The sequence below is a fragment of the Microtus oregoni genome, unplaced genomic scaffold (assembly GCF_018167655.1).
Source record: "Microtus oregoni isolate MIOR12 unplaced genomic scaffold, Mior012 000056F_ref0000123, whole genome shotgun sequence".
In the NCBI taxonomy this organism is placed as follows: domain Eukaryota; kingdom Metazoa; phylum Chordata; class Mammalia; order Rodentia; family Cricetidae; genus Microtus; species Microtus oregoni.
The window spans coordinates 4,843,835-4,859,053 of NW_024543832.1; positions in this window are offsets into that span (position 1 = coordinate 4,843,835).

Here is a 15,219-nt window from a genome sequence, read left to right on the forward strand (position 1 = left end):
CTATGAAAGAGGAAACATCACGTCTAGGTGCTCCACGTTCTCGGTGCCTCCTTCCATTCTGTCGTAAGCCTTGGAAAGCCCGATGAAGAGGAGGAGAGACTCAGGTTGCGGTGTCCACATATGACTGTCTTGGTAGGAAAACCTTGAGTGCAGAAATGTCCAGGCGGAGAAGAACGAGTATGTAGAGAGAGAAGGAGGGCTCGCCCCACTCTAGGACATCTGAAAAGACCACATATGTTGCTTACAAAAGTTAGGGAACAGGAGCCAGAGACGGCTCAGCAGTTAACAGCTCGTAGTGCAGCTGGGTGGTAATGGTGTACGTCTTTAATCCCAGCACTCTGAGAGGCAGAGACAGGTGGATCTCTGTGAGTTTGAGGCCTGCCTGATATACAGAGCAAATTCCAGGACAGCTAGGGCTACACAGAGAAACCCTGTCTCAAAAACAACAACAACAACAAAACCGTATAGTGCACTTGCAGAGGACTGGAGTTTGGTTGCCAGCACCTACATTGGGTGGGTCACAATTGCCTATAATCACAGCTCCATGACATCTGATGCCCTCTTCTGGACTCCTATATACATCCACACACACTCTACATAAGCATACTTTTTAAAACAGTAAAAATAAGTCAAGAAACACTAGTTTTAAGCAGAGGAAAATTTTTTTTTTTATCATTGTGTGTGTAGGTAGCTCATGTGCATGCTCGTGTGCTGGTGCACATGGGAGGATGTGCATGTGTGCACATGGGTATTGAGGTCAGAGGTCTGTGTTTGTTATCATTTCCTACCTGATCGTCTGAGTCTGCTACTGTACTCGGAGCTCACCAGCTGGCTAAACTGCCTGGCAGGAAGCTCTGGGGATCCTGTCTCTGCCCTAGGATTATAGATATGCATGACCCTGTCCAGCTTTAACTTGGGTTCTGAAATCAGATCCTCATACTTGTGCAACAGGTTCCGTATCCACTGAGCAAAATAAAGGGAGTTTTATAATTAGATTCAGCATTGGGTTACTCTATCAAGTTGATATAAACTTTCCAAGCACTTACTCTCAATGCTTGTGGAATATCATCCTGCTCAGACAGTACATAATTGCCAACTACAGTTTTCTATGCATCTCAAATCTATTAAAGGGATTGATTGCCCCTGGGTGGTGTTTTCCTAAGTGTCTGGTTTATGTTGGTGGTAATTCATTTATTGGTAGGGAATTTATTCCATTATCTAGAGTTCTCTCTGGCTGGGCATGGCAGCTCCTTCCAGCAGTCCAGTACTGAGGCAAGAAGAGTGAGTTAAAGACCAACCATGGCTACATAGTTTAAGGCCAAAGCCTTCATGACTAGAATATGTCTCAAAACTCCAATAACAGCTAAATATTAGCTATCATAAATGATTAAATGTTTTCCAATTGGACACAAAGTCAGGGACTAGTCTAATCTTCATAAAACATCTGATAATACATAATGGGTTATGATATCTGTTGATAGGATGGAAAGAAGAAACTCTGGGTTTGGGAGATGGCTCAGTGGCTAACATTCTTGTCAAACAAATGTGAGGACCAAGTTTAGATTCCCAAACACACATACAGCAGGATGTGGCAGTGACCATCTCTATTTGAGTTGCTCCCATGGTGAGATAGGGGTGGAGAAAGAAGTGTCTGAAGCTCACGGGCCAGGTCTGGGATATACAGTGGATGAGAACAAGGTGGAAGGCGAGGGTGATGTGACACCCAAGGTTATTTTCTGACCCCCACATTCACACTGTGACTCATGTGCTCACACATGAAAAATGCACATGTAAGCACATGCAAATGCATATATACAATTGCTTTTGTCTTTTAAAAAGTTTTTTAACTTCTTTAAGTGTTTAAGCATTGCCTGTGTATGTATGTGTGTGTATGAATGAGCATTGCTTGTGTGTATGTATAAGCATTACCTACATGTATGTATGTGTTTATATGAGCATTGCCTGTGTGTATGTATGTGCACTGCCTGTGTGTATGTATGTGTGTGTGTGTGTGTATGTATGTGCACCACATGCATGCTTGGTGCCTTTAGAGTCCAGAAGAAGAGGTCAGATTCCCTGGGACTGGAACTACAGGAAGCTGCTAGGCACCATGTAGGTTCTGGAAATCAAACCCAGGTTTTCTGGAAGAGCAGCAAATGTTCTTTACCCCTGAGCTATCACTGCATCTCTGTTGGTTTTGCTATTGCTACTGTCATCTTATGTCTAAGTAGAAACTCTGCTTAGTGGGAAGATGGCAGAAGTACACACCCTTGTGAGACGCTGCCATTTGCAGCATCTTCAGATGAACTGTGGACTTTGTTGCTCAGTATTCTGAGAAGAACGTTATTTCCTCAAACAATAAAGTGAGGGAGACCCCTAAGACCAGGGTGAGGTTCCTCAACAGAAACTTGTTCAGAGAATTCTACAAGGCTCTGCAGATGTTCTGAGAGCAGTGGCACCTCTGGTCATCCATTTTCGCTGAACCAAATTCAGAAAGGTAAGTCCATCGCCAAGGAAGGCACAGCCCTGCTACCCCTTCATGGCTCTCTTAGGCTCCCAGCTCGGTAGCCATGGCAGCAAGGGCACCAGCTCCACTCTGTGGGAAACCCTCACTTAGGAATTGGAAGAAGGGTCAGTGTGAGCAGGACTCTTCAGAATTCTTGACCCAACTTAAGATGAAAGAAAGAATAGAGAAATCATTTAATAATCCAAATTGTGACCCTATTCTGACAGAGCCAAATTACTGCTTTAGTGTATTTTCCCTCTTGCCGAAATAAGGGATTTGGTGAATGGAATGATGGTTTGGAGGCAATATTTTAGATTCAAAAATTGTTCCCTTCTGTTAATATCTTACAGGACCATAAGCTAGTTAGGAAAACTGAGGGCTGGAGAGACAGCTCAGGTAGTAAAAATTCTTGCTGTGGTAATATGGGTATCTGAGTTCAGATCCCCAAACCCACAGAAGAAGCAAAGACAGGAGGACTCTTGGGCTCACTCACCAGCCAGTCTAGCCAATCAGTGAGCTCCAGGTTCAGAGAGAGACCTATTCCCCATATTTAAGATGAAGGAAGACAGCCAACATCTGATCTACACATGCGCGCGCGCACACACACACACACACACACAGGAGAGACGAGAAGCACACCACTCCATCCTGTGAGGCCGTGCACTGGTCAGATCATAGCTTCTATCTGCCCACTCATTAGGAAGAAGAAAGGCTTTAGGAAGCTGATTGCTTCTAAGGTTGGAACAGAGGAAGCACACGGTGAGCATGAAGTATCTGCGGTGCCAAAAAGTGAAGAAGCGAGTTAAGAAGAAAAGATGGAGGTACATCAAAAGGGCACTGGAACCACCTGAATGTGTTACCAAACCTGAAGCAGTTTGAGTATCAAGACAGATGGCCAGATTGGCTGCAATCAGAACAGACGAAAATCCATGAGACCACACTGATACACTTACAACTGAATAAACAAGAGCAAATTGACAAGAATTCCAACCAAAAATGTGGCAGAAATGAAGAAAACAAAGTCACCATCAGGACAGCACTGCGATGCTGACCTCAAGCCAGAGGCAGAAGCAAGGTCTCCAAGCCTCTCACCCAGTGTTGGATAACTGCGGGGAGAGAGCAAGTTTATACTGAAGGACGTGGAAACTCCTTCCTTTGCCCAGTCATCTGAGGTTAACTCTAGTGAGGATTCATTGGTTAAACCCAGGTTGAGGGACATTAACAAGTAACCAGTCAGACATGTGCAAAAATGTCCGCGTCATTAAGACACGGAAAGAATGAGGCGTGTCACCCATGATAGGAAACTGAGGAACCAAGACAGCTAAATACAGCGCAGGATCCTGGGACAGAAGACAGCTAGTGGGAGGAAGTAGGGTACAAATAAAATCCACAGTTTACATAGGTTATGCCAGGGTGTGTCTGTGTGTGTGTGTGTGTGTGTGTGTGTGTGTGTGTGTGTAACTCACACAAAGGTGGCTCTACTTTCACTTCTGAATTTATCTGTATGTGTGTACCTTGTTTATGTAAGAATCTACAGACACTAAAAAAGTGCCAGATTCCGTTACAAACAGTTGTGAGCTTCCCAGGTAAACACTAGGCTCTGAACAATAGTCCTCTTAAAGAGCAGCAGGAGTCCTAACTGAACCATCATCTCCCCAGCCCTATGAATGCATATCTTATAGAACATGAGTCAATATTGATATCTCTGACTCCAAGCCAGCCCCAGAGAGTTCATCCCAGACTTCCTCCTTTCCCTGTTAGTGACTTCTTTCTCCAGCCTTCAGAATGGGTCAGAAGTACATTTTCTTGTTCCTCTCTGGTATCCACATTATTATTGAAGCCTCAGCTGCCCTCTGTGGAATCACACCTTGATTAACTTGAGTGCGGTGTTCATGTGCAGTCCTCTGTCTTTAGCCTTATGGTGTCCAAACAGAGCACCTTCCCAAAGTGTTTGCCAGTTTCCAGGGGACACAGGTTATGCAGTAGATAGGACCAAATGGTAGGTTTATGTTTCCCTTTTTAGCCAGCTGCCAAAGCATCCTCCAAAGTAGTTACAGCAATTTTCCATCGAACCAGCAGTGTTCCAGCTGTTCACCAGTTTACCAGCTCCTGAGACTGACGGCTTTGTGAATGAACTACTTAGCATCCTTTCCTTGGCTCCCTTGCTATGAAACAGAGGTAATGAGAGTGCTCACTTGTTGAGTTGTGTGAAGTTGAAATGAGATTAGATTGAATAAAACATAGAATACTGGACTAAATTTGAATTTCATGTTAACAAAATTTCATTGTAAACACACTTCACACAATAATTGGGACAAGCTTATACTATAAGTCTTGTTTTCTAAAATTTTAATTTAGAAAGTAATAATGGAGGCTGCTCATGCTGTTTTGAATCTCAGAGGGTTGAGTGGTACTCTCCAGTATGCAGATGTCCTCGATGATGTGAGATGTTTTTATAGAAGAACTTTCATTTCTCTGATGATCTAGGGTTGCTGTTTTCACGCCTCAGTTTCATCCCAAGATCACAATTCATTTGAATACCCATGAAAAAGATGTAGGAAAGCTTCAAAGGTTTTGTGGTGACTAATGACTATATATCTCAGTAAGGCACTGCTTTAATTAAAGTTCATGTAGAAACTGAATGTGTGTGTTCATGTCCATCTGATCTCTGTGTATATCGATATCAATTTTACAAATGAAAACTGAGATCCTATCATCCGACATACGATACACATACACACACAAACATATAGACACACACAGAGACACACACACACACAGACACACACACAGCCAGGGTGCAATGCCACACCCAAACAAAGTTCATTACTGCTCTGTACCCCTTCCTGACTTGGGATGCAGTACGCCCTGTCAGAGCTGGCCATCCCTTAGGTAGACCTAAGGAACTCATGTTTCCTTGGGAGTTTCCCGAGAACTGTCCTTTCACAATGGCTGTCTTCTTTGGAGTTTTCTACTTAAGAGTGGGGTCGTGACCCTTTTGGATAAAATACGCAGAAGGACAAGTCTGAACTAAAGAAAAATACAAGTCAGGAATCTTCTGGAATGCTGGCAAGAGCTTAACTAATTGAAGACCTGTAATTATATCTCCTCTTGGGTCCTTTTCAGAGATGAGGTGACCACATCTTCCATTGTGTTTACCTGTCCCAAGTGCTGGAAACTTCCCTTGCATTCACCTTAGCTTTCGTGGTCCTTACAGCCACACTGGTGGACCCTCCACAGCTCTGCCCAGCCAGCACGCTGTAGGACCCTCCACGGCTCTGCCCAGCCAGCACGCTGTAGGACCCTCCCACGGCTCTGCCCAGCCAGCACACTATAGGGCCCTCCATGGCTCTGCCCAGCCAGCACGCTGTAGGATTCCTCCATGGCTCTGCCCAGCCAGCACGCTGTAGGATTCCTCCGTGACTCTGCACCCCCCCCCCCCCCCCGTTACTTTGTTTCTGGAATACAGCATGTGTTTCCCATAACTGAGGTTTTGACATCTGTGCTTTGCTAGACAGTATTAGTTTGCTAGGGAGGCTATAACAAATGCCAGACTAGGAGGCTTAAACAGCAGATTTCTTTCAGAAGTTCAAGATCAAGATATATCCTATAGGCAAGGTTTTTTTCCTGAGAGGGCCACGGGAAGAGTCTGTGCCAGACTTGCAAAGGCTGTCCTTGTGCATTTCCCTTCCAGCTCGTCTGCCCGTACCCTCGTGTCTCTGGACCTCACTTCCACTTCTTACGAGGGTGCCAGTCATTCTTATAAGATCAGACTGGAGTCCACTGCAATGGGTTAATCTTTAGCATAGTTGGCACTAGCTAGGTCCTAAATTCTATGCCCTTATCTCGGAAGGCAGCAGCCTCTGTGGACTGAGTGTTTGGATGTTATGTGCGAGTTTAGAAGGGGGCACAGTTCGACTCGGGCCACAGCACCTGTACTGTTGGCTGGCATGGCTCCTGGCTGATAATATTAAAGAGCACACAATTGGATGCAGGTGTCTGAACCGACATGCTAGTTAGTGTAGCAAGCTGAAGAACAGATGTCCAGACAGCAGTCTGGGGACAGAAAGGGGGAAGATGGGCCAGGGTAATAATCTGAGCTGGGGTCTCCAAACTTCCTGGGGAGGTTCTGGAGTTAATGGAGCACTGAGTTCTCATTGCAGGTGATAAATCTTACTAATAGCATTTCAAATGCATTGCTCTCCATTTAAATATTTTAATATTAATTTATTCTAATGCCACCTCAAGTGGATAATGAACACCATCATCCACTGAATTAAAAAGAAAAATCATAGGCAAGTCCTCATGAATTCTCTGCTCCAGGAGTGAATCCAGGCAAGAGTGAAAACCAGCCTACCCACACTCGTTTCTCCTTTAAGTTCGCGATAAATGGCCCCGGGAATGCAGCAGGTATAAACGAATCCTAACAGGTTAGTATTGTGAGGAAGGCAGCCGCTCAGACTGTAGGTTCTTTGGGAGTCTGAACTCGGGCCACCAATATAGCATAATCATGATGCCTATTACCAAATGTTTAACAAGCATATGGTATAGTCCAATACTATACACAGATTATTTCATTTACTGCTTCTAATAGTCCCAGGAGCTGGTGGTTACAATTCCCATTTAACAACCAGGAAGATTGCGGCCCCAATAACACAGGATTTACCTATTGCAAGTAACGGTCTTCCTGTTTGAGAACCATGCTCCTAGCTATGACTTCTCACTGCTTGGTTTGCACCATCAAGAGAGCAGACCATTCCTGCTGCAGAGATGGCAGCAGAGAGCCTGTCGCAGGGAGCCTGCAGGAGCCTGCTGTGACAGCTAGGCCACGGCAGAGCCTGCAGCAGAGAGCTCGCACGCTGCAGATCCCCCTGCTCCCGCAGTGGGAAGCAGAGCATGTGGCTGGACCTTCCGAATGATGAACAGTGACAGAGCAGGGAAGGCCAGTCAAAGGCTAGGTCTGTCCAGAGTGTTCACTTAAGTATGAGGAATTAGAGCACAGGGCATTCTCTCCCAAGACTGCTTTGGAGGACTGTAGCTATAGCTCAGGGAGTGGGAGAGAAGCGGGGTGCTTGCCAAGCCGGCATGAGGCCCTAGGTTCAATCCCCATCACTGCCACAACGGAACACAAGGAGGCCTCTTCAGAGCTACAGCGCACAGCCAACGCCTGTGTTGACACCGACATGGGGGGGGGGGGGGGTAATCAATTCCTTGAAGTCCATGGAGAGTATGACTTTCCCCACACCTGAGTGGGCTGCCTCCCAGGTCCAGATGCCCTTTTTATACACGCTCTGATTTTTCCTGTAAAATGAACAAGAAAATGGATTGGCCAGGCATGTTAATGCTCACGTATAATCCAAGTAGTCAGGAGGAGTAGGCAGGAAAAATACCACACATTCAAGACCAGCTCGGTGTACATACACAGCATGTTTCAGGGTCTCTGGGCCTACACAGTGAGTCTCTATCTCAAAAAAAAATGTATTTTATTTATAATTTGTGGGTACATAACTAAACAAAAAACAAGTGAGTAGAAGTAATAACCTTTGTCCAGTAGAGGGCACTGGAGGGCCTCTGCTGGGGGAAGAGGCGCCTCAGCTTCTGGGCGGGATTGGTGGCCAGGTAGGAAAAGAACCTATTGAACCTGTGCAACTTTGTGACCTCTCTGCGGCTATCCCTAGTGAGAACCAGAGCCCCCAGTGCCTTTGCCCACAAGTGGGGTTCCACGGTATGCTCATGGCCACCGGCCACAGCTGCTTGTCAGTCTGATGAGCCCTATGGAAAATCTCTCTGGTCTAGTAGCTGAGCCAGCCTGAAGATGGTGTGCAGGATTTTATTCTATGTAAATAATCCTTACCTCATAGCTATAATTCATTAAAATAAACTTCCCAAGAAAACAGTTGGAGCCAGAGTGGTACAAATGTCACCTGGACAGAAACTGTGCTACCTCGGCGGGTGATCTGCTTGTACATGGGGCTTTTGACTTAGCCCTCGAATTTGCTTTCCGACTTTGAGGGTAGATTGGAGGGAATTCTCTGCAATATGTTTCTGTCTGATTATGTTTATGATATACTTTTGATAAAGACTTGAAAGCACTAGAGCCAACCAGCACCCGTCTTAGCTTGTTCTCTGTTGCTGTTACCATGACCAAAGGCAGCTGGCGGGGATGGGGTGGGGTGTCAGGTTTACAGGTCCAACAGGGGAAGCCGAGGCAGGAGCTAAAGCCATGGAGGAGTGCAGCTTACTGACTTGCTCTCCAAGGCTTGTTCAACCTGCTTTCTTATACAGCCCAGGACATGCAGCTCAGACGTGGCACCCACAGTGGGCTGGTCTGTACCACACAATTCGCTAGTTGAGAACATGCCCAGCAGGCTTCCCTACAGGCCAGTTTGATGGCGGCATTTTCTCAGCTGAGCTTCATCTTCCCAGAAAACTCTAGTTTGTGTCAAGTTGGGAAAAACAAAAACAAAACTAAACGTAACCAGTACTGTACCCAGACTGCATCTAGGAGGCAAAAGCCGGGGAACACAAACGCACAATTTTGAGAACAATCAGGATGACACATAGAGACTCCATCAAAAAGAACAAGGGGAAAAATAACAGTAAAACCATCAGAAATGAAGACAAACGGGAAGAGCATTGCTAAGAGGTGCCCCTGAGGTTGTGGGCTGCAGTCTGAAAGAGTAGGCACCCAAAGGATGGAGTTCAGGGATCAACAACAGAGATGGCGTGGGTTCCAAGAGGACAGCACAGGAAGTGTGACAGCCTGTCGCATGTCTCCTCGGTGATGGAGAGGAGTGTGCAGAACTCAGGTTCAGAAGGCGCGGGGAATCCACCTGTACTTTTTGCCACTTTTGTCATTTTTGTTGAAATGGTCGTTTTAATAGTAAGAGGAGAAAATGAAAAGACTTCTTTCTTCATGTCATAGCGTGACGTCACCTAGCTCGAGCCTGGGGCATTTTGCTAAGGCAGCAGGGTCAAGTTTTAAAGTGAGCCCTTTAGATCTGAACTGAAGACTCGAAGCTGTTTTCAAAACACAGAAGAAATTCAGTCACTGTTTCTGGCCTTCCTGGTGTCCTCAACTTTCTCTGACTCTGCCAGTCACAAAATTAAGGAAGTCTTCAAAATAAGTGGGCAAAAGTCTAAAACTTGGCAGCTGAGGTGTTCTGTCGGTAAAATAGAAAAACAGAGGCAAGGTGCTGTGTGAATGGATGCTCCCCAGCATGTCATCTGCCACACTGAGGGCCGTGCCTCAGCTCAGCCAGGGGAGGTGACAAAGAAGCCCCTGGGGTTAGACAAATGGGTGGCCAGAGACAGACCCTCAGGTGTGCTGTCTCTACTTTGTTGTTTCTGATTTAGTGTTAGCTTTGTGGGTGATACTAGGAACCGATTCTCTGTAGTCTCAACCTCAGTTCTGCGAGACGGTCTCTGAGTATTTCCATTGCAAGGACTAGCATCGGTGGCTGTAATTTCGGACATTTTCAAAAGCAAAGTCTCAGCCTTTATACCCTTCAACACCACTTTTCCTAAGCATCTTTTGCAGGGTGGCGGTTGGAATTGCGTGGCATCACCCATAGTACCCTCCGTGTCTTTTTAATTCATTTGCTGAATGTTCATTCATATTTTATTCATTGCCATTGTGCATTCACTTAATGTGTGTGTGTCCGTGCACACACATGTGTGTATGCCTATGCATGGAAAGGGAAAGAATAATCTATCATTCTTCAGAGCCTTGGTTCTTTGTTTTTTTAAGGATATAGTCACTTTATTTTATCTTATTTAGGTTTCTGAAGACAGGGTTTCTCTGTAGTTTTTGGAGCCTGTCCTGGAACTCGCTCTGTAGACCAGGCTGACCTCAAGCTCACAGAGAATCTGCTGTCTCTGCGTCCTGAGTGCTGGGATTAAAGGTGTGCACCACCACCACCCAGTTTATTTTTATTTACATGCTTGGGAGTGGGTGCTGTGGAGGTCAGACCCCCTGGAGCTGGAGATGCAGGTGGTTGTGTTTGAACCACCTGATGTGGAAGAGGATCTGGGACCTAAACTCCGCTCTGCTGCAGAACAGCTAATGCTCTTAACCGTTGAACCAGCTTTCAAGGCTCTCACTAGGCTGGGCTGGCTGGGAGTGAGTCCTGGCATCTGCTCACTTCTGCTTCTCCTAGCACAGGGATTACAAGCTTGTATCGCTGGACCTACTTTTCTCCTTGGGGTCTGAGGATCAAAGCTTGGCAGACAGGGCACCGCCCCACACCCCATTGTTTGGACTCTTAAGAGTCTGAGTCAGTCTGCCTCTGGGACTCTGCTCTCTGTCTCTGCTGGGCTGCTCGTATTCCTGAATGCTTTCCCTTCCTCTTGGCTGTGGTCACCTAGCAGTGCGCTAGTGAAAGTATAACCACAGGCTCTCCCAAAGGGAAAGCCTTCATTTTCAGCTTTTCTACGAAGCTATCAGGCTAGACAATGATGCAGAGCTGGGAAGAAATGTGCACTATGGCTTCTGGTTATCCTTGGCTCCGCCGCTCCTTTAAAAGTCCTTAGTTGAACCTGAGATGGTGGTGCATGCCTTGAATCCCAGAGCTCAGAAGGCAGAGGCAGGTGGATCCCTGTGAGATTGAGGTCAACCTGATCCGCAGAGTAAGTTCCAGGACATCCAGGGTTGAAAAATGTCTTTAATTGCAACTTTCTCTAGCCCTAAGACGTGACACCATTTTCATTTCTCTGTCGCTGTGTTTTATAGCCCTAACTTAGGTCTTTCTGTGTCTTAAACTGCTCTCCATGGGATCATGAGCTTTTCTTTGTAGTTTTTGGCTTCTAAGCTATGAGTAGCCTTACCTGGCACATAGCTGTCACCTGATATGTGTTTACTGCATGAGTAAGTGTAGTCCTCCCTTGCCAAGATGACGTAACTTTCAGTCCTCAGTTAGATGTCATTGTCTCCTGTTCTTAGAAGTAAGCCTTCTCCAAACAACCCCTCAGAACACGTCATCCAGACATGTTACAAACTGAGCCCCTGACTGGCCGCATGAGTGTGGCTGTGGGGAAATGGGTGCAGAACTGGTTTGTCTAGCTCTTTCTTGGGAGCCCAGACCCGCAAACTGGCAGTGGAGATCAACAGCACTAGCTGCTCAGTCTTCTAACCTCGTGTTTTTCCTCTTCTTAGACCACGTCATCGTCTGGGCAGATGACGGCCTTGCAATCAACTCTACACTTTAAAAATAAAATAAACTTCAAGTTTACACGGCTTAAAAGTCTCCCATGCCCCTCATGCCCCTCATGCCCCTTAGCCTATGCCTTCCTGTGGCCAGGTGTGCTCTCATGAAGCCTGAGACTTCCTCAGCCATATCAGCATCAACAAGATAGATTTCCATGGAACTACAGCACTAACTATACTTTCATATTTTGCAAATAGTGTAAATCAAGGAAGCACATGGCATCAGAGTTGAGGCATGACCAGCAAGATGACCAAACTGATAACCTGAGCTCGAACCACAGAGCCCATGGGGGAAGAGAGAGCCAAGTCCCACAGCAGATTCTGATCTTCGCCTGTGTGTTGTGGCATGTGCAAATCCTTCCCAGTAAATATATGGATAAATGTCATTTTGAAAATTTAGAGTTAAGCTGGATTAACTAGCGACAGCACCTACCCCAGGAATGAATTCTCTAGTCTATGTGGCTGTCCCAGGGCATTCCACTCTCGACACTTCATTGTGGTTGTTACAGGGTACAGAACAGACGCCAGGACTAATGGTGGTGACTGTCGCAGAGAGGCACACTGTTGACTTGTGGCTTTTTACTCAAGGCTAGTTACCTTTTCTGATTCTTGATTTCTTATTTATATCCTTGCTTCAAACCAGAACCTGTGGAGCTGATTTTCCGTCTACAGTGGAAGAGAGTTTTCAGTACAGGAGCCTAACCCAGGACAAACCGTAGCTCTAGGAAATACATTGCTGGATCCTCTGATACCCCAAGAGAACTGTGGGAGTCTGACTTTTCTTCACATACACCCCAGGGTCAGTGTGAACGTTGCCTCCCACCCCTCAGCCTGACTTTGGTCCATCATATTGTAAACTCACTTGGCATATTTAGAAAAAAGACAGCACAACTTCCTGGCCCACTCCATTCTGAGTCAGCAAATGAGACGTGGCGCCTGCACGTGTGTGTGTGTGTGTGTGTGTGTGTGTGTGTGTGTGTGTGTGAACGAGAGAGAGAGAGAGAGAGAGAGAGAGAGAGAGAGAGACTTCAGCAGCCTTGGATAGGGCTCCCATGCTTCTGAGCTGGCCAGCCCTGCTGAGGGGAGCCTGGCTGCTGCCCTGACGCAGCTCTTCCACCTGTTGGTCATTCGCTAATGCTCTGCATCATCAGGCCCCCTGCGCCTCCTTGGTTAAAGCAATGCCCTGTCTGGCCAGTCCTCTCCTCAGTTCAGTGCTGGGAGTTCTCACACCTCAGGGAATCAGACTTTCCTTTCCTTATCTACATCAGCTCCAGCAAACAAGAACAAACCTCCCCAAACACACACCTCTTTTTCCTTAAGACTCTCTTAAACTAAATAATTACTGTGATTCAGTCAAGAAACAAAATCGGGGACACTCACTTGGGTACACAGTGCATACTCGTTGCTGTCAAGGACCTTCATGTGAGGAAGGAAAACACCATGACCAGGAAAGACAGGTGCCATTATCTTGTCAGTCTTGAAGGACTATCTTTCCTGGAGAGGGAATGTGACAATCTGAGACCATCGAAGGGAATTTCCATATGCAAACCCGAGACTGCAGCTTTTCCTTGTCTTTAGAAAACCTTCATTTTAGTAGCTGAGCTGGCCGAGCTGAGAGGGCCAAATGCTTTAACTGATCAGATCATTCTTAAAAATGCTTCCATGGCTGCCTAACTTATGTCAACTTGACACCAGCTAGTACCATCTGAGAGGAAGGAACCTCAATTGAGAAACTGCCTCCTAAAGACCAGGCTGTAGGCAAACGTATAGGGCATTTTCCTTATTACTGATTGGTGTGGAAGGGCGCAGACCATTGTGGATAGTGCCATGCCTGGGCTGGTGGTCCTGGGTTCGACAAGAAAGCAGACTGAGCAAGCCATGGGAACAAGCCAATAAGCAGCACCCTCTATGGCCTGCCTCCTGCCTCCTGGTCATGTTTGAGTTCCTGTGCTGACTTCCTTTGATGATGAACAGTGACAGGGAAGAATAAGTCAAAAGCCCTTTCATCCCCAACGTACTTTGATCATAACGTTTAACACAGCAATGGCGACCCTAAGACACTTCTTGAGCAGAGGCACAGGGCAGTTTTAAAAGCTTAATTTACCCTCTTCCATTATGACTGTGTGGTCTTGAAACTTAGCTTAGCAACTGCATATAGGTAGGAAAACAGGATTGTGATTTTCTGCTTCTAAAACTATTTTTAAACAATTAGGCAATACTAAATTGGTGCAGGAGAATTGTCTGTATTCTGTCAATCATGCTTTAAATAAACGCTGATTGGCCAGGCAGGAAATATAGGCGGGAAAACCAGACAGGAAGTAGAAATGATGTAATGAGAACAGGTAAATTAGGGGAAAGAGGAAGTTGATTCCTCCCACTCCTGCCCAGACCACAGAAGCAGCAGGATATGATCTGCCCCACTGAAAAAAGGTACTGAGCCACATGGCTAACATAGATCAGAAAATGGGTTAATCAAGATGTGAGAGTTAGCCAGTGAGAGGCTAGAGCTAATGGGCCAATCAGCTTATAATTTATGGAGACCTATGTGTGATTTTTCTCTGGGACTAAAGAGTTGTGGGGTACGAAGTGGGAGGACAAAAACCCCAACAAGCCAGGCCCCGATCATGTTACACTAAATGAGAAAATGTGTTTGCAATATGTATACCTGATTCATGAGAGTGATTATTTCCTTCTAAACTACTATTGATAAATAAGAAAATTGGCAACTTTAAAATATTAACAGCAGACTGGAACACAGTTTTTGCTAAAGGAGATATTCAAATACCCAATAATCATATGAAAATATGATCAGCATCTTGGCTCATCTAGGAAATGTCAAATAAAACAAAGCATCCTATTCTCCAGAACGTCTAAAATAAGAAAAACTGACAGTTTGGTGTTGGCGAGCAGACAAAGCAGCTGGGATTCTTACGTGTTGCTGTGCACATTTGCTGATTGGGACAACTCTGCGGTCACTTTGTGACCCAGCAATGCCACTCGTGTAACCCCCTTCACCATATATTAGTATCTCCCTGCAACAAGCTAACTCTCTGATTTGCTCCAAGAGGATGAATACTGCCCCTTTAAATGCTTTTCCCTTGCCAGCTGATCCTGAAGCGTGGTCAGCACAGACTGCTGATGTAACCGTGGAGGAAGAGGCCTGGTTTCCGGTTATGGTGTGTTCACCAGCCAGGTCCTTGCTGTATGCTTGTCCAGCGTGCAGACGCTGCAGCGGGGGCAGGGGCGGGTGGGGTGGTGGGGGCTATCCTGAGGAGCAGCTCCTACAGCACTCACAGTCTGTACAGTTCGCACCTTGGCAGGGCCTGCGCAGCCCCCTTATCCAGTTTTGTAAGTGCATCCAGTAAGACACTGCCCTGGATACCTTCTCAAGCAGGCTGACTTCCAGACGGTTCTGCCAGTGCAGCATCGCAGTGACTTCTACTTTCTATGAGATCTGTGTCTCAGCCTGCTCGCTGTCTCCTCCCTGGGGCGGTGACTGCTCTTCTTG